Genomic DNA, 19,133 nt, shown 5'->3' with positions numbered 1-19,133 from the left:
CTCACGGGCTCTAGAACGCAGGCTCAGGAGTTGTGGCCACGGGCTTAGTTGCTCCGCGGCATGTGGGATCTTCCTGGACCAGGGCTCGAACCCGTGTCCCCTACATTGGCAGGTGGATTCTTTTTTTTTTTTTTTTTTTTTTTTTGCGGTACGTGGGCCTCTCCCACTGTTGTGACCTCTCCCTTTGCGGAGCACAGGCTCAGTGGCCACGGCTCACGGGCCCAGCCGCTCCGCAGCACGTGGGATCCTCCCGAACCGGGGCACGAACCCGCGTCCCCTGCATTGGCAGGCGGACTCTCAACCACTGTGCCACCAGGGAAGCCCTGGCAGGCGGATTCTTAACCACTGCGCCAACAGGGAAGCCCCAGCTTTCCTTTTTTTAGTGTAGGTGGTTCGCAAAAGTTTTTGACACTTAAAAAATGGTTCTCCTTGTTTTATTGGGGCATCGCTTACAATACCAAGCAATTGAACTCAGTGGTGAAATCATAGTATGATCTAGCCCATACAGTCGGTTACTAGGCAACCATTAGAAGCAATACAGTAGAAGTGGTATATATATTGGCACCGAAATGTGTTTACGATAGACTGAAATGTGTTTCTGTGACCCCAGGAGACCCGCCCCTCAGTTGGGACTTGGAGCACTTCTAAGACGTGGCCTTGGAGCAAACTGGGCTGTGTGGAGATCTACATGCTGCTACCATTTTGTTATCCACTTGTAAATTTGATTTGCTGAGCTGTGCTTTGGTGCCGTATGGTTATCTTAACACTGAGGGTTATTTTAAAAGTGACCCAGTGAAAATCTGGTGGATAGCATTTACTGAGGGTAGAGTTGTACCAAGTCCACAGTTTCCTCTCTGGGACCCATGGGAGAAATTTTACATGTGTATCAAACTCTAGTTGCTGTGTTTTTGATATTTGTATCTCCTTCATTTTTTGGATACTGTGAATCAAGCATCTAATTATATTTGTTTCTTTGAATCGATGTCTAGGAAACTCAGAATCTGATTTATATAGTTCCCTTCCAGCTGATGTAAAGTTGTGTCTGATGGCAAACTTTGGGTCCTGTCCCCACCTTTCAGCTTTATCTCATTTTTTCGTGCCATTATCTCCTGTTTGCCCTGATTTACGCCGTTCATTATGTTATTTTTGCTACTTTGTGCATGTGTGTGTGTTTGGGACCCACCTCAAATCTTTTTCCTTCTTTTCCCAGGTGGGAAATCATTAGGTATTTTAGTGAATGAGAGAGTGCTGTGTCTTCTTAGAAGGTGTTGGCTTACAGTGGCTTTTGAATTCTGATACATTAGCAGCATCTTCTTTTAATGTGGATGCTTCCTGTTGAAGTCCATCGGGGCAAAGTGTATGTCTGAATTTAGTAGGATGAGGACTGTGTCAAAAGCAGCAGCTGAGCAGACCCTAGTTAAACTTTTTAGGCCTTTCAAGCGTGAAAATTAAAGTTCTTCAGAAACCAATCTACGAAAGAAAGATTCATAACAATTAACAAAAGTCCTGAATCATTTAATTTTACTGGGGGAAAAAAGCCATTAAAAAATGAATTCCTGGGCTTAAAGGTACATTGAATGGAGCAGAAATTCTTTTTCTCTCTCCACCAGAGTGGGAGAGCACGTTCCTCTAAACTCCATTGAAAACTGGGCCCCAGAGCCTTGATTATGCTTCATCACTTTCGTTGAAAAGCAGGAAGTGAAATCAAGGTTATTGAAGTAAAAATTCTTTTGGGTCTTCCACTAAACAAGCATAAAGAATTAGTGCAGGAAGAATAGCTATCTCTCGATTTTATGAGAAGGAAGGATCTGGAATGACTTTTCTGGATCAGTTCAGGGCCTTGGCTCTTCTCCGTTAGTAACAGCCAGTAGGAATGGCCTCTGACTAATAGCTTTGATGGGCCAGGAGCCGTGCTGTGTATTTTACAGTCACGGTCTCTGTTCCTCCCGACCGTCGTGTAACGTAGGCGTCCTGCGTCCCGCTTTTACAGGGAGAGGGACCTACGCGGCTCGCAGGTTCTTGTTTGGGGCCGCACGTGTACTTGGTGACGAGGCTATAAGCTGATTCCGGAGCGCGTGGACCACAGTGGCGAAAGGAGTTTTATCCAGTACTTAGGTGGTGTTCCCTCTGTGCCAGGGAGGGTTCTGTGTCCCTTCTGTGCGTGTGCCTGGTGGGGTCCACCCCTGATGTTGTTGTGAGGATTCAGTCAGTTACCTGTCCCCTTCATACAGATGTGGAAGTGGAGGCGTGGGGACGCCTGGCCCAAGGATGCGTACAGCCGGCCGGGGGTGGGCTGTCACGGCCCTTCTGGCCCCAGCTACCCCACTCGTAGTTGCCAGGCCAGCTGCATCCTGGATAGAATAACAGGACATGTCCGCATCACAAGCAGGAGAGCTGCTAAGCCCGAGCTGCATCTCAGTTCTCACTTTCATTATGGGACCCGAGGGGTGTGCCTGGAAGAAGTGCCCCGGCAGCAAGGCGTGGGTTCAGTGGGGAGCTTGCAGACAGGGTGAGAAGGACAGGTGACTTGGAGACGCTACCGGCGGTACAGTTCTCAGGGTTGAACACCTGGCTTCTCTCAAAGGTGCAAAAGGCTGGGGAATGTGAAACTAGTTAGGAGAGCTTGTTAACAGCTGGGGCAAAAGATTGGGGGTCAGGGGTGAGGCATGGCAGGGCCAGACAGAGTCTGTGGTGTGCGTGAGGCAGCTGTGGACAGACCGGAGACGTGTTTGTTAGCTGAACTGCCTGAGCTTGCTGGTGATGGAGAAACCCTCAGTTTCAGCCCCAGGTGTGGCCACCCGAAACGTCTCCAGTCATCCCCAGCTGGGAGCCACTGGTCTAAAGACTTGGGGGCAGGACTGACCCTCAGTGCAAACTGAAACAATTCCTAGTGACACACCACCTCTCAGTCGTCAAGTTGACAAATAAAAAATTTTTTTTCCCCACTTTTGGAAAAGGCTGGGGTTTAAGTCATTTTGAGGGCATCTTGTTTCCAAAGGGGGAAGGATCAGAGAGTTGCATAATTTTGGTCTCTGCCTTATGAGGGTTCTTGAGTTTCTTTCAGTATGGTGAAACTCTAGTGTATTTGTGTGAGAGTGCTGGGTGTTTTGGTTTTAGTTTTAAATCTTTATTTTTACTTAGGACATCTTTCTGATCTCCTAAATAAGAAGGTTGACACCTGAAGAAGCACTTTGGTTTGTGAATAGGAAGATGTGTTTGTGTGCCTGTTTGTGTGTGTGTGCGTGCGTGTGTTTTAATACTCGGTTCTTGAATTAGCTGATCGTTGCCATTGGCGTCCTAGATTTTGAGGTATTTAGGTAAGCATAGAGTTGAATTTAATTGTTTTCCCAGAGGGATTTGCTTGCTGTGTTGTTAAATGAAATTGAGGACAGTACCCTTGCCCTTTGCAGGTGAGGGTTGGGGGAGTAGGATGTGTTTTGCACATGGTAGGAACTGAAACCTGAACACCAGGACCATATGGCGTTCAGAAACTTCCATGATAATTTCAGTGAATAAATAACGTGCTTGACAGTTACATTTAAAGGTACGCTTAGTACTCATTGCAAAATGTGGAGAGAGTGCTGTGGGACTTGAGGGAGAGATTAATTGGCATTCTTTTCTACCCCATGGTACCCTCACTGTGTCATCTGTAGACCAGAAATTGATGTGTCACCTGAAGATTATATTGATAGTTTGGTGTTACATCTGTGGGGAGAGGTTCAGATTGCTGTGGGTTGACAATTTGCTGAATAAGAAAGATCACGCTTTCCTAATACTTTCTTTATTTTTTAATAACTTTATTTATTTATTTATTTTTGGCTGCGTTGGGTCTTTGTTGCTGCACGCGGGCTTTCTCTAGTTGCGGCAAGCGGGGGCTACTTACTGTTCGTTGCGGTGCGTGGGCTTCTCACTGCGGTGGCTTCTCTCGCTGAGGACGGAGCACGGGCTCTAGAGTGCAGGCTTAAGTAGTTGTGGCTCGCGGGCTCTAGAGAGCAGCCTCAGTAGCTGTGGCACGTGGGCTCAGTAGTTGCGGCATGCGGGATCAGTAGTTGTGGCTCTTGGGGTCTACAGCGCAGGCTCAGTAGTTGTGGCGCATGGGTTCTAGAGCGCAGGCTCAGTAGTTGTGGCGCACAGACTTAGTTGCTTTGTGGCATGTGGCATCTTCCCGGACCAGGGCTCGAACCCGTGTCCCCTGCATTGGCAGGCCGATTCTTAACCGCTGCGTCACCAGGGAAGTCCCTATCATAATACTTTAATGTATCATGTTTAAACGTCGTGATTCTTTTTCTCTCACTAAGTAAGATTTCATGCCACTGAATAAACTTTAACGCTTACAAATATTGTGCGACTGATAGCTTATGAAAGTTTTTTGTGTTTTTTTTCCGTTGATACTAGCTGTGGATGGATTATATAACTGTAAGCCCAATTGGGTCATGTTATGTTACCTCTCTCATACCAGATATTCATGTGCCAAGTCCTGTCTTGGTCTTTGTATGTGGGATTTATTTGGCATATCATGGTGTGAGTTGGGGAAGTGCTTTTCATTCGTCACGTGTGACATGTATATGGTTAAGTCTGCTGCCGTGGGGTGATGGGTAAGTGATACACATGTCTATATATATGTGCTCATATACATCCATGCATGCTCACAATACTGATTTTGCCAATTCTACAAGCGTTAAATACTTCTTATTAGTGTCATAATGCTTTAAAGAAGAAATCAAGTTTATATGTGTCTTGGTTAGTGTCTCTTTTTCTCCTCATTTGAATAACTCATACTTTTACACTGAACTTGTAAAACCTTCAAGCGTAATAAAATGTCATTTTGCAGGAATGCATGGATATTAAGTGACTTCCCTGAAGAGTATATGAAGAAAGTATGTTTCCCCATTGATTCTTAAATTAAAAATGAATGATGTTTCCTGAGTATTTATTGCCCTATACTTACAGTGCTATGTTTGTTTTTCTTCAAAGTTTAAAAATGAAGGGTGACTTTCTTTTGGTTGTGATCCTACTGTTTGTTTTGGATGCACTGCTGTGGCATGCCGGCTGTATTCTGTGCTCAGCTATAATAAAGTGGTTCTCAGCGATGCTGTTGAAACAAGAGGCTAGTTGGCTTTGTGGCAGGTGCCTAGGACTTGTGCAGTTTGGTTTTGTTCCGTTTTCTGTCTCGGTTGTTGCTAATAGATAGATGACAGTTTACGACATTTGCGACATTTGTTGAATGAATAAGTGAATGAATGAATGCACAGAGAAGGCCTTGCGTGCTGTTCTAGTTTCTGTCCCCTGGAGCATCCACTGTGCAGAAGCAGTGTTTCTTGCCAAAGCATATGTAGAGAGCCGTGGTCTACACCCAGGTGTGATGGGGTGAGGGCTCCCTCACTGCCGTCGTGAGGTGGCATTCAAAGAAGCTGCCGTTAGCAACCTACCAGTTGTCTTGTCCCTTGTGTTTTATATTTTTTATGTTTCGCTGCTATTTTCTGCTATGATGTTGTGAGTCGGTCTAAATTTCTGTTTTGTGAGGGACCTTCCTATCTCACCTCAGATGAAAGAGGGCCCTCGGTTGCCCTGTTTACACACTGGGTGTAATAAAATCCAGTCTTAGGTGCAGAGAGATGTTTCTGCTTGTGTGATCTCATTCTAAAAGGTCCTCAAGTTCTTAACAAGGAAGGAGGCCCTAAGGAGTTAAATCACAGAACCTTATGTTGGAAATAGTAACGGCGGGGATTTAGAAATCACTCTCAATGTTTTCTTCTGAATGCGTGTTTAACATCATCTCAGGGTGGGTGCTAACGGCACTGATCTTCCATTGCTGTCTTTTTATCCTCTTTGTCATAGTCTTTAGATTTGTACTGTCACATATGGTAGCCACTGGCCACGTGTGGCTCTTTAAATTAAATTAATTAACATTAAATTCAATTTAAAAGTCAGGCCTTCAGTTGTACTGGCCACATTTCAAGTGCTCAGTAGTCACATGTGGCTAAATGAATACCTTACTAGACAATGAAGGTACAGTGCAGAAAGCTTTATCAGATGAGAGATGGTTAGTTAGATTTTTGCCCAACAGGTATTCCAGGAAAGAGAGGGAGGGGAAAATACCTCAAGTCTGAAGAAGAGAAATTTCAAACCAAGTGACTAAAACTGTGACTAAAAATTCAGCACATCAAAAAAATTACTACATGAAGGCTCATCATCATGTCATTTTAGAAAATCAGGGATAAAGGCAGTATCTAAGCGCTTTCTGAATTTAAAAAAAAGTCATAGGAAGGATTTTGAATCAGAATGACATCATATTTCTTAAGTTAGAAAACAGACTGAGCTTAGAATCCTATGAAAGTTTATTTTCACTCAGAATTTCGAAGTCATTCCCTCACTGGTTGTTAATTTAGAGTGGCGTAAAGTTGTTTGTACATGTTCAGGATATCAGTATAACTTAGCTTTCATACATCACTTCTCAGGAAGCTACTAGAGAATGTGTCCCATCAGAACGAGAGAGTAAACCAAGAAAGGGGAAGATTTGGGGTCCCAGAAACAAAGAGGCAGAAGGGATTCTCAGGATGCTGGTGTGATCTCGGGGCATCTGCTCTGAGCCGACCCACCTCTGACAAGTACAGACTGGAGCAGAGACCAGAGGAAGGTCTGGTGTGTATATATTTGGGGAGAGGGGGTGGGGGTGAGGGCAGGATAGACGTGGAACTGACAGGTTATCCGAGTTAAAAATTGAAACGTTGTGGAGGGTGTTGGAGGAATTATCAAAGAAAATAAAAACAGAGGCAACTAATAATCCCAGGAAAATTTAAGGGTTGCATAAGAAAGGAATCCTCATCACACTGTACTGCTTGCTCTGCGGTGCCGATGCCATTGTCAAAATAAAACGTGTGCAGTCTAGATTGAACCCCCCAAATGTTATACTGTTGGGGAAACATGGGAGGGTAAGTCCAGGGTTGGTGATGGGAATTTTAAAAACCAAAAATCCTCTTCCATGTGTGAGAAAATCAAGTTAAGTGGTATCTGACGTTGATAGGATATATTATAAGCAGCTTAACTTAGGAACATGGAAGTCCGTACTAGGGAGCAATGCCAATAACAGAAACAGTTCTAAGGTTTGAAAGTGGTTGCTTTGTGAAGTAGAATTGAGGATAGATGGTGCTGGAATGCTTGCAGTGAAAAAGGAGGAGTCTTTTGCCTCCCCTGTGTACGTGTATTACTTTGAAAAGAAAGGTGGCTTGGAAAATGAAAGTATACAGTATATATACCTTGGGCAAAATTATAGAAATTTTAGTATGGTTCAGATTCGGGGTTCTCAACCTTGGTGATACTGACATTGGATCCACATAATTCTTTGTGGAGGTGGCTCTATGCTGTGGGCTGTGGGATGTTTCGCAGCTTCCCTGGCCTCACCAGATGCCAGTAGCATTCTTCCCCGGAGTCCTGGCAACTAAAAATGTTTCCACACGTTGCCCGGTGTCCCGGGGTTGGGGCGGGGGGGGGGGCAAAATCAGCGCCATTTGAGAAGCACCGATTTAAAAGATTTAAAATCTGGTATGGAACGAATCATCTCAATATATAAAAACACTGGTCAGTACAGTGTGGGTAATGCAGCAAACAGCAGCTTCATCACGAAGAACTTGAACCCCATACGGAGCACATGAAGTGGTTTGGAATTCTCTGGTACCGTGAACCGCTGCAGCCCACCCCTGCCTTTGGGACCAGGATGTGTCTTAGCCCCTGGCTCTTGGCCCAGTTAATTCAGGGCTCACCAAAAAAAGAAAAGGACTCGGGAGGAAACCGCGGCTCCTGTGTCATGCACCGTGGCTTCGGAAAACATACTTCAGATTTTTCACATTATTTTCAGGATGATACAACTGAATTTCTCCAGAGTGGAAATGTTAATCATTATGGCAACTTTGGGGAAAAAATGCGCGCTTTGGATATATTTCTGTGCTCAGTTGGCTGCGGGACGAGATACATTCCTCCTCCCCCGCCTCCCTCCCCCACCAATTCTTTTGCAAGTTCTTGGTTCAGTTCCTTGCAAGGTGTTTTCCCTTAGAATTTACAAAGGAAGTCAACAGGAAAATGGTTTCTCAGATTTTTTTTTTTTGATGTGGATGAAACCTCATAAATAATTTAATACCCTCATTTCACAGCTGAGGAATCTGTGGTTCAGAGAGAGTTTCTTATAATTAATTAGGAGCAAAGTGAGGCCTGTAACTCCTCTTTTTTTTTTTTTAAAAACGTTTTCATTTAAACAAATAAAATGCATGTGCACAGGAATGCTGGAAGGAAGACACAACAGGGCAGTGAAATGGATCAGGCCTCTGGCGTGTTTTGTCAGCACTTCCATACCGTTCAGGGTTTTGAGCGTGATCTGCCAGGAGCCTGTGCCCTTCCTTGTCAGCTTGGACAAAATGAAAAAAAAAAGAGAAGCCAGAAGTTCATGAGGGGCTCCTTAATTCCAATTCCTGATGGTCCAGACAGAGCCCCTGTGGGGGGAAGGGGGTCTAGGATGATGCAGGACCAAGTCAGAAAGGGAAGGCTCTGGTCCCCCAGTCTCCCAGCTCTTGTTGGGGCAGTCCTGGAGCCAGCGTGCACAACCACTGCAGCTGTCCTTACACTGGTGGCCCAAAGAGTGACGTTGGTCCGTACTGCTCGGGCGGCTCCTTCCTCCCTCTGCTGGATGGAGGCAGCCGCATTCTCTCCACGGACCGGCCCCATGGTACTCTGCTTGCTGTCCGCATCCTCATTCCTGAGTACCACGACAGCAAGAGCATCCCCCGATATTTTGGGAAACTTCCGTGCCTTCCTCTTGCTCCCATTCGTTGCCTCCAGTACCACTCAAGCAGCAGCCCCTTTCTCTTCTACCTTGCCCGACTTCTTGCGCCAACAAGTGCCACCTCCTCCGTGAAGCCTCTCTAGATCTCTTCCGTGCGGAGAAGACGGCGTGCCTGAGTCCTGGTCATCCTGTCAGCCGCGGTCGTCCTTGTCCTCCACCTCAGTAGCAGTTATTTGCTAGTCTTTGCCTGATTTTGGAGAGACGGCCGTCACTAGAAGCCAAGAACACACACTGTTTTGGATTCCCTCCTACCTTGCTGTACGCTCCTCCGTCTCATTGGCCAGGTCCTCCTCCTCAGGGTTCAGTGGTCAGTATATATAATATATATATAATCGACTATATTATATATATAATCGATTATATAACATATAGTCGATTATATACTATATATAGAGTTGATTATATCATATATAATCGACTATATAACATATATAGTCGACTATATATATTACGTATAGTCAATTATATATATTATATATATAGCCAATTATATAATCTGTTCTTTTTCAGATTTTTTCCATTATAGGGTATTACAAGATACTGAATATAGTTCCCTGTGCTATACAGTAGGTCCTTGTTCTTTATTTCATATATGGTAGTGTGTATCTGTTAATCCCAAACTTCTAATTTATCCCTCCCTCCTTCTCCCTTGGGTAACTGTAAGTTTATTTTCTATGTCTGCAAGTCTGTTTCCGTTTTGTCAATAAGTTCATTTATATCATGTATTTATTTATTTATTTATTTATTTATTTATTTATTCTTTTTTTTTTTTTTTTTTTTTTTTTTTGCGGTACGCGGGCCTCTCACTGTTGTGGCCTCTCCCGTTGTGGAGCACACAGGCTCCGGACCTGCAGGCTCAGCGGCCATGGCTCACGGGCCCAGCTGCTCCGCAGCATGTGGGATCTTCCCGGACCGGGGCACGAACCCGTGTCCCCTGCATCGGCAGGCGGACTCTCAACCACTGCGCCACCAGGGAAGCCCTGTATTTATTTTTTAATTTATTTATTTTTTCTGTGCTGCATGGCTTGTGGGATCTTAGTTCCCCGACCGGGGATCGAACCCGGGCCCTCGGCAGTGAAAGCTCTGAGTCCTAACCACTGGACCGCCAGGGAAGTCCCTGTGTCAGTTTTTTAGCCACCACGTCTAGGTGATATCGTACGATACTTGTCTTTCTCAGTCTGACTTACCTCACTTAGCATGGTCCTCTTGAGACCAGCGGTGCTCAGAGGGGCGCGTATGCCCTCCAGGGGACATGGGCAGTGTGGGTCAGTTTTGGTTGTCACCGCTTGGGAGGATGGGGGATTCCTATCGGTGTCCAGCGGGCAGAGCCTGGGATGCTGTCCAGTATCCTGCAGCGTAGAGGATGGCCCCACCGCACACACCACGGTCTGATCTGAGTGCCGAAGATGAGAAGTCCTGCATCACATGCTCCCATCCAGGCCCTCAGCTTCAGAGGTCATGGTTACTGCCGGACTTAACTCTGTGACTGGGACCTCTCGCACTTGCTGAGACCTGTGTGCTTAACTACCTAGTTAACAGCCTGCTTGGAGAGCCAATGGGCGTTGCAAAGTTCACACGTTAAAAGACTCTTGATTTCTCCTCCGCTCAACCTTCGTGCCTCCTGGGCAACGGCCCCACCTTCCAAATTTTGCTCAAGCTCTGAACCTGGAAGGCGTCCTTGCTTCTTCTGTCCCCTGCCCAGCACACCTCCGCCCTACTGGGGCGTCCTCCGGCTCACACCTCCAGACACACCTCAGACGCTGTGCGTCCCTCTCCGTCTCGTCTCTCATCTTCCCCCCCTGCACTGTGTGAACCACTGTGTTCCTCTGCTGAGCAGGAGCTCCTCTGGGTTTTGTTCTAAGAACGATGGGAGCCCCTGAAGTGTTTTTAAGTAGAAGGATTGTCACATTTTCTTTTCTCGTTCGGTCTGGCGCTGGGTGAAGAGAGGTCAAGAAGAAAGGATCAGACTCCTTTCCAAGGGCTGCAGAGTCCTCTGTGATCCAGGACCTGCTGTCCCTCACTTCTGCTGCCCAGCCCACTGGCCTTCCTCCCTGTCTCCCAGTTGCCAAGGTCGATCTCACCACAGGACATTTGCACCTGCTGGCCACTCTCACTCCCATTCAAGGGCTCGCTCCTCACAGAGCTGCATCCCAGCCCCCGCTGTAATCTCAGCTCCTTGTCCGCTGGGCACTTGTCTCCCACTACCGCTTTGAGCCTCATCACTTCTCTCGTGTTAAACAGTCTTGTTGTGAGTTTTCTGACGAGTTTATTGTCACTGATCTCCCCTCACTGAGATCCCCCCTATCCCCCCTTTTCACTGTCTGGCCGGGTAAGTGTCACATGACGTCAGACCTCAGGTGTCCCGGAAACCAGGGCAGCACTGAGCAGCGTTTCCGCTTCCCACCAGACTGGGCGAGTAGTTCTCAGTAAGCATGTGCTGAGTTGCATTGAATCTAGAAATACCTGTGTTTTCACTTAGCGTGTTTTAGGATGCTAGAGAAAAATGAGAGATGGGTAGATGTTTCAGTTACTGGTGTTCCCTGGTGACGTGATCACAGTCGGTTCTCAGATAGTGAGACTTTTGAACACATTTGTGTGTGTGGACAGTCACATTGTGTGCTCTACATAGAGATGTAAGCCTGCAGTTCACCTACAGTGGTTCTCCACCATCTGACGCCGTGATTATGTCAGCTTCTTAAGACCTCCTATTTCAGAAGTCTGCCGGCATCGCGAACAGTCGAGAATGTATTCGAGATGTCTTCGTTGATATGTTTTGCCTGACTTTGGGTATTTTTTTCATTGACAGGTAACTGAAGACAGAAAACAGGCCTAAAAATAAACCCTAGAAGGAAGAAGGGATTTGCCTACATTTGGCTCTGAGTAAGTGGAATTGTAAAATGGATTTCTTTCTTATTCCGTAATGAACATCCTGTCAACCGCTCCACGTTTTCTGCGCTTAAAAATTAACTATTACCATATTGGCTGTACGTACCGGAAACAGTGATTTCCCAGGATTTCTTGTAATAGGTGATTTGGTAACCAAAAAATGCTTTGTATCTGCGTCGGCACTTCGTAGCAAGCTCCTATTTTATTTAGCTTCTGGAAGTCAGAAAGTTTAGGAGAGGGAAATGGAGATGGTTGTTAAAGTGCGTGTGCTTTCGAGGGAAGCATCATTGCTGCCGGTTTTTCCCATGTGCATTTCAGGTACGTATTTTTCCTCAGGTGGCTGATTTATAATAAACAGAGCTTTTTGACTCTTTCGCCTTTTACAGGCTCCCTTTGTCTTGTATGTGCCTCTCAGAATGTGTTTGGAAAATGACAGGCATCCAGACAGGCATCCACTGCTTGTGGGCCAACCAGAATTTTCCATAAAAACTTCGTTTGGTACATTGTGAGGCAGCGTGGCCTGTGCCGTAGGCCCCTGGGGCGGCGTTTTCGTCCTGTCTGAGCCCCGCGTGGACTGTTGTGAGGGGTAGAGAGAACCCAGACTCACCGAGAACAGGGCCGTCTGGGTTCCGGAGTTGCCATCTTGGCTGCTGTATTTCACCCAGTTTACAGCGAGGCCCGATTCTCAGCCACATCACGAACATCCTTTTCAGATCACCTTTTATGAAAGTCTCCTGTTTCTGGGATGACCATCCTTTGAATCTGTTGCTTCTGGAGCCTTGTGGAGTCTACCAGGATGTGTGAAATGTGTCTTGTGCTTTGGGGTAAGGGATTGCAGGTGCTGGAAAGCCGTGGTGTGCATGGGGTGTGCCATGGGTGCTGCAGACATCTGCTGCTGTGGGAATTCCTAGGAAGGGTCTATCAGCCTGTGCTAGAGCAGCTGAGGAAGGCTGGACCTTTCTCTTGAAAGGGACACTTGGGTTGGGTTCGGTGCTGCATGGGATTTCAGTACATACTGAGGAAATGCGTTCTAGACGGGACTCTGGGCAAAGGTGAGGAAGTCAGGAATAAGAAAGCTTTTTTTTTTTAGGGAAAAGTGGATAAACCAGCCTGTGGAATGCAGGGGACTGGGGGGAGGGGCAGAAAAGGTATAAGGAAGAGGCAAAGACCCTGAACTTGACCCTGTCTGCACAGGGCCTAAAGGAGACTGATTCTGATTCTCTTAGCATTAGCGCTGCCATGTTTGTGCGCCAAAGGTGACCTTTAGAACCAGCCCCCACGGGTGAAGGAGGATGAGTGTATCACGGCAAAATACTTGTGTAACACCTTACTGTGTGCCAGACATTGCCATAATTCACACAGCTGACAATTCACCCATCTGGAGCGCACATACAATTCAGTGGTTTTTAGCGTATTCACAGAGTTGTGCAACCGTCACAGTTGATTTTAAGAAATGTCATCCCTCCCCAAAGAATCTCATACACGTTTGGAGTCCCTCCCCAGTCACTCCCACCTCCCCCAGCCCCTGATCACCACCAGTCTGCGGTCAGTGTCTGGGGAACTGCCCATTCTGGACGTTTCAGGTAAAAGAAATAAATCACGTTAACGTGGGTGCTGTGTGACTGGTTTCTTTTTTACTTAGCATAATGTTTTCAAGTTTCTTTGTAGCATTCCTTTTGTTTGCCAAGTAACATTCCATTGTATGAATAGACCACGTTTTGTTTATCTGTTCATCAATCACACACTGTTATTTTTGAAGACTTCTATTTTGAAGTAATGTTAGACTCAAAAAGAGGCTGCACAAATAGTACAGTGAGGTCTAGAGCGCCCTCCTCCGCCTTCCCCGGCTGATAACATCTTACGTGAAGGTACTACTTACCAAGAGGAGGAAATGGACATCGGCACTGTTGACACAAATGTGGACCTTATCTGGATCTTAGCAGTTCTTCTGTGCGTGCGTGCGTGTGTGCGTGCATGTGGACAGTGTATGAAATATGATCACGTGTAGATTCCAGCAACCCCCATTGTAATCTGATGCAGAACTCGTCCATCAGCACAGGGGAAGCTCCGTATGCCCCGTCTGTACGGTCACCCTCTCCAGCTCCTGGCAGCAACTGGCTTCTCCGTCTCTGTAATTTCATCCTTTCAAGAATGTTCCATAGGGCCTCCCTGGTGGCGCAGTGGTTGAGAGTCCGCCTGCCGATGCAGGGGATACGGGTTCGTGCCCCGGTCTGGGAGGATCCCATATGCCGCGGAGCGGCTGGGCCCGTGAGCCATGGCCGCTGGGCCTGCGCATCCGGAGCCTGTGCTCCGCAACGGGAGAGGCCACAACAGTGAGAGGCCCGCATACCGCAAAAAAAGAAAAAAAAAAAAAAAAAAAAAAAAAAGAATGTTCCATAAATGGACTCATGCAACGTGTGGCCTTTTGAGACTGCCTTTAGTGACTTAGCCTCCGGCACTTCAGATCCATCCCAGGTGTTGTGTATTACTACCAGCGCCTGCCTGGTATTCCACAGTCTGGATGCACCCGTGTGTATTTATCCGCTCATTCGTTGAAGGGCGTTTGGGATCCTCCTAGTCTGAGGCTAGGACAAACAGAGCTGCTGTGAACACCCACGCACAGGTTTCGGTGTGAGCCAGCTGCTGTTTTCAGGTCCCATTTATTCCTCATGCCGTCCACTGAGGTCGGTGCCATTGTCGCCTCTATTGTCCAGAGAAGGATGCTGTGGCACAGAGGAGCCCTGCCGCCCCCCCCCCCCCCCCCCCCGGTCATGTGGGCAGTGCTGGAGCTGCCGAGTTCAGAAGATGCAGCCATGGCATCGGGCTTCCGCACCTTCAGGACGCTGCTCAGGAGAGAGTTCTGGCCCAGCTGATGTGGAGAGCAAGCTACCCCGCGTCCCCCACCAAAGAGAAGAGCCCCAGCGTCAGGGCTGGGATCTGAGCCGCGCCGCTGGGGATGAATTCCTTTCATGGACAGAAACAGACCCGCCTCAGAGGGAACCCAGCCCATTGTCCTGCTGAGCTGCATCCCCCTTTGGAGGCCTGTGTGTGTGATCGGGGAGGAGGGTCAGGCTCCTGGGAACCCGGGGAAGCCCTGCAGGTGCTGTCGGCCCTTGGGGTGATGGAGGTCAAATCCACCGTCCACGGGTAGCACGCGCCCATGTTATTGCTGCCGAGGACCGCCTGGCTGCGCTCCCAGAGCCGCTGCCCACGCGCATCTCCGGGCGCCGCCTTCAGAGGGGCTGCTTGCTTCCACCTGGAGTTCACTCATCCAGGCAGCGAGAGGCCGAGCAGCGAGAGGCCGAGCAGCGTCCTCTGTTCTGCCCTTTGTCACTGTTGTCCTAGTGCAAGGACAGAGGAAGGAGAGGAGGAGAGCCCTCCTGCTTCCGGCCCCGCGCCGCTCTGGGAGGCTGGTTGGATCCTCTGAGGCTCGGTCTGTACAACGAGGAGGTCAGTCCCTGCTTCGTAGTGTTTCGGTGCAACGTGTGCCACATGTCTTGAGCACATCGAGTCAGTGCACATTCCCGTTCCCCCTCCTGCTCTTGGCCCACTTCCCCTGCCTTATTCACAGCCTGGAAGTGATGGAGAACCCCGGAATACACAGTGTTTGCTTTGGGGCTGCGTTCTGTGTGTGTGTATGTGTGTGTGGTGTGTGTGTGTGTTTACGCACGCACACATGCGTGTTGCTTATTCTAAGCACCTGCCTTCTCATTTTTCTCTGCAGTTCTTTTATTTTTATTTTTTATTTTTTTTTTGGTAGGGGGTTCCTAGTAAGTGGAATGGGTGGCCAGTTCTCACCAGTTCCTTTCTCTTCATAAAATCCAGGAAGGGCTCAAATGAGCCCAGTAGCTGTCATTAAAAGGAGCCCTGACTCCGAGAGAAGTGGTTCCCTGGAGCCCGGAGAGTTTCCTGTTAGAATTAATTAGAACTGGACACAGTAACAAGGACAAAACAGTGTCTTTTGTGGATCTCATCTGGGTGGACCGTTGTGTTAAAGACCAAACCGGCTGCAGGGGTTTTCATACTAAGTTGGTGCAGGTGGCAGCCCGGGGAGGGGTGGGGTTTGTTCAGCAGGGCTGGGGTGCCATGGGCTAGAGTGGGGTGTTGCTCATTTGTCTTATTGAAAGCCATAAAGCGTCCTGGGTGCCCGCGGAACCATAGCCCGTTGATTTAAAGACGTGAATCCCATGTGGTAGAACAATTGCATTTTCTGTGGTCTCCAGCTGATGAAAAGTGCTTGATGAGGTGCTGCTGTTGTTGTTGTTGTTGTGTTTTTTCGGTATGCGGGCCTCTCACTGTTGTGGCCTCTCCCATTGTGGAGCACAGGCTCCGGACGTGCAGGCCCAGCGGCTATGGCTCACGGGCCCAGCCGCTCCGCGGCATGTGGGATCCTCCCAGACTGGGGCACGAACCCGCATCCCCTGCATCAGCAGGCGGGCTCTCAACCACTGCGCCACCAGGGAAGCCCTGGGATCTGATTTTGTCCTGACACGTTATTGCGGTACTTAATCCTAAAGCAACTGTTGTTTACTTGCAGGGGTGTCTTTTCAACTCTGATGAGCTTATAACTTTATTTACACAGAACAATTTAAATGAATTTCTTTGACATGTTGGTGCAAAGTAGGAAAACAATTCATGTTGTATCTGTTCATTTGTTTCTCAGGTAAGGAGTGCCTCCTGAGTGCTGGGTGCTGAGAATGGAGCAGGATATTATTTTGCTGAGGGGGCCTGCCACACAAAGATTCGATCTGGTTTTTGGTCTAAGATGGAAATCGTAGGGTACAGACTTGGAGCTTGATGTAAGCACAGTAGAAATAGTTGAAAATCTGTTACAAAATTTATACTATCTCTGGCAAGTTACCTTATGCAACAAAGTGGTCTCCTGGCATTTTAAAGTCTTAAAATACACAGATACCAGCTACCTTTTGTTTTTTTAAACTAAATAAGGCGCTGTTGTATGCATTTTTTTCTTTTCTTTTTTTTTTTTTTTGTAAACCTAAAGAAAAGCTTCATTTGAAAGGCAGATCCTCACAGCAGAAGGATTTTCTGGTGTATTTTATGTTGCTGATTAATTTGAAGTATGATTCAAGTTTTAACTTATAGTTTCTTTGTTAAATTAATTACCTTATTGGGTATGGTATGCATTTAGTCTTTATTTTAATGTTGCTGATTCATTTTAAGTGTGATTCACATTTTTTCTTTGTTAAATTAATTACATTATTGGTTACTTTCATTCTTTCATTTACAAACCTTCTAATCGGAGGCACTGCATTTGACAGTGATAAAGGGCTGGGTATTTCCTAACCTTTAATATTTTTCCATCCACTTTTTTTAAAAGTTTTTTTTAAAATGTATTTATTTAATTTATTTATTTTTGGCTGCATTGGGTCTTCATTGCTGCACACAGGCTTTCTCTAGTTGCGGAGAGCAGGGGCAACTCTTTGTGGCGGTGCACGGGTTTCTCATTGTGGTGGCTTCTCTTGTTGCGGAGCACAGGCTCCAGGCATGTGGGCTTTAGTAGTTGTGGCTCTCGGGCTCAGTAGTTGTGGCTCGTGGGCTCAGTAGTTGTGTCTCGTGGGCTCTAGAGTGCAGGCTCAGTAGTTGTGGCTCACGGGCTCTAGAGCGCAGGCTCAGTAGTTGTGGCACATGGGCTTAGTTGCTCCGCCCGTGGGATGCATGTGGGACCTTCCCGGACTAGGTCTTGAACCCGTGTCCCCTGCCTTGGCAGGTGGATTCTTAACCACTGTGCCACCAGGGAAGACCTTCATCCACTTTGAAGATATTTTTCTGTGTGACCACATAGTGTTTGGTTTACAAAATGTATGTTCCTCTAAAACACCAAATCTAAGCTGAAAATGTGTTTTCAACTGAGTCTTGTCACAGTGTTTACTGACATAGAATATTGTCACTTTGCGTTCTGTAGCTATTTGTCTTTGTCAGCGGATGTAGGTAGAATATTAATCTTGTATGAAATTCAGATAAGCAGGGAGCAGATGGATTTATGGCTCTCGAAACCTGTAAACTCTGCAGCTGTGGTGAGTTCTTGAACTATGAATAAAGAAATTCTGGACTGTGGCTAGCAAGGGTTGGCGTGACCTGATTTGCCACAAAGTACATCACCCTATCAGGGATCTGTTTCTTGCGATGTGTCTTCTCTGGTTTGCTCCTGATGCTGTGATGCTGCAGCCGTGGGCTCCCTGTGAGAGGAGAGTGAGATGCCTCCTTCGTGTAGTAGCCCAGGCATGGCCAGGGCTGCTCCGCATCCCCGGGAGGCTTTGGGGTCCCAGTGGCTAAAGCAAGTTCTCGGGTCCATTTAGTCTCTGGAGGCTGAGGAGTGTCCGCACCACAGGGTCTGTGTCAGCCAGATAGGGCGCATGTGAGGCTTGGCGAGCGGGCGCCCCTCCCGGTGTCACAGGACTCCCATCGACAGGACCGCAGCACCCGCAGGACGAACGGAGTGGGGTGCACCGGGCCGTGCAGGGGTTTTGGAAATGGCAGCTGAATTACTGCAGTTTGGAATCGCTTTTGGAATCCCAGAGTCGTGGCTGGGACTGACTTCCTGCCCCGTGTGTCCACTGTCCCCCAGCAAGAAAGATTGTTCCTTGGAGAAAGTGCAGAAACGATTGTGAAAATGTTCCCTTCTGTGGATACTGCAGAAGTGATTAACAAAAGTGAGTGCCCCTGCCACACACACACGTGCACACACGTACGCACTTCCCTAGAGTGGAAACATCCTCTGCTTGCTGACTACATCCACTGTCTCAGAGAAGGAATGAGCTGTGTTAATGCATTTGTGGTTCATAGCCCAGGCTGGATGGCTTGTAGCCACTTCAGCCAAAGCCACTTTCTTCAGCAGCTTTATTGAGGTATAATTCATGTCCCATCAAACTCACCCCCTTAAAGTGTATGATTTGATTGTGTTTAGGGTATTCACAGAGCTGTACAGCCGTCACCACAGTCTAATTTTAGAGTATTCTCAGTTCCCCCAGAAGAAACCCCATGCCCCGTAGCAGTCACTCCCCATTTCTTCCTTGCCCTCCCCAGCCCCTGGCGACTGCAGATCTGCTTTCTGTCCCTGTGGCTTTGCCTATTCTGGGCTTTTCGTATAAATGGAATCATATGATACATGACCTTCTGTGACTTGTTTCTTTTACTTTGCATAATGTGTTCAAGGTTTCATGCATGCTGTAGCATGTGTCAGTGCTTCATTCCTTTTTATAGCCAAATAATACAATTTCATTGTAGGGTTAGACCCTATTTTGTCCATCCATTCATCAGTTGATGGACATGGGTTGTTTCCACAGTTTGACCATGGGAATCATGCTACTGTGAACATTCCAGTACAGGGTTTTGTGTGGATGTGTGCAAAAGTAAGACAAAAATGACCCAGTGTGGGCTTCCCTGGTGGTGCAGT

At 47.3% G+C, this 19,133-nt stretch overlaps 1 protein-coding gene across 4 annotated transcripts in view; it reads left to right on the top strand.

Moving 5' to 3' along the window:
• Positions 1–19,133, top strand: part of LOC308609230 (F-box-like/WD repeat-containing protein TBL1X) — a 224,932-nt gene that overhangs the window by 73,020 nt on the left and 132,779 nt on the right. For all 4 annotated transcript variants that reach the window (XM_081222868.1, XM_081222867.1, XM_081222865.1 and 1 more), the window contains one exon: positions 11,640–11,713. The gene's annotated coding sequence lies outside the window, so the exon portion shown is untranslated. The remainder of the gene's footprint in view (positions 1–11,639; positions 11,714–19,133) is intronic.

The sequence above is a fragment of the Mesoplodon bidens genome, assembly GCF_964165515.1.
Source record: "Mesoplodon bidens genome assembly, chromosome: X".
In the NCBI taxonomy this organism is placed as follows: Eukaryota; Metazoa; Chordata; class Mammalia; order Artiodactyla; family Ziphiidae; genus Mesoplodon; species Mesoplodon bidens.
This window is presented reverse-complemented; position numbering and strand designations above follow the sequence as displayed.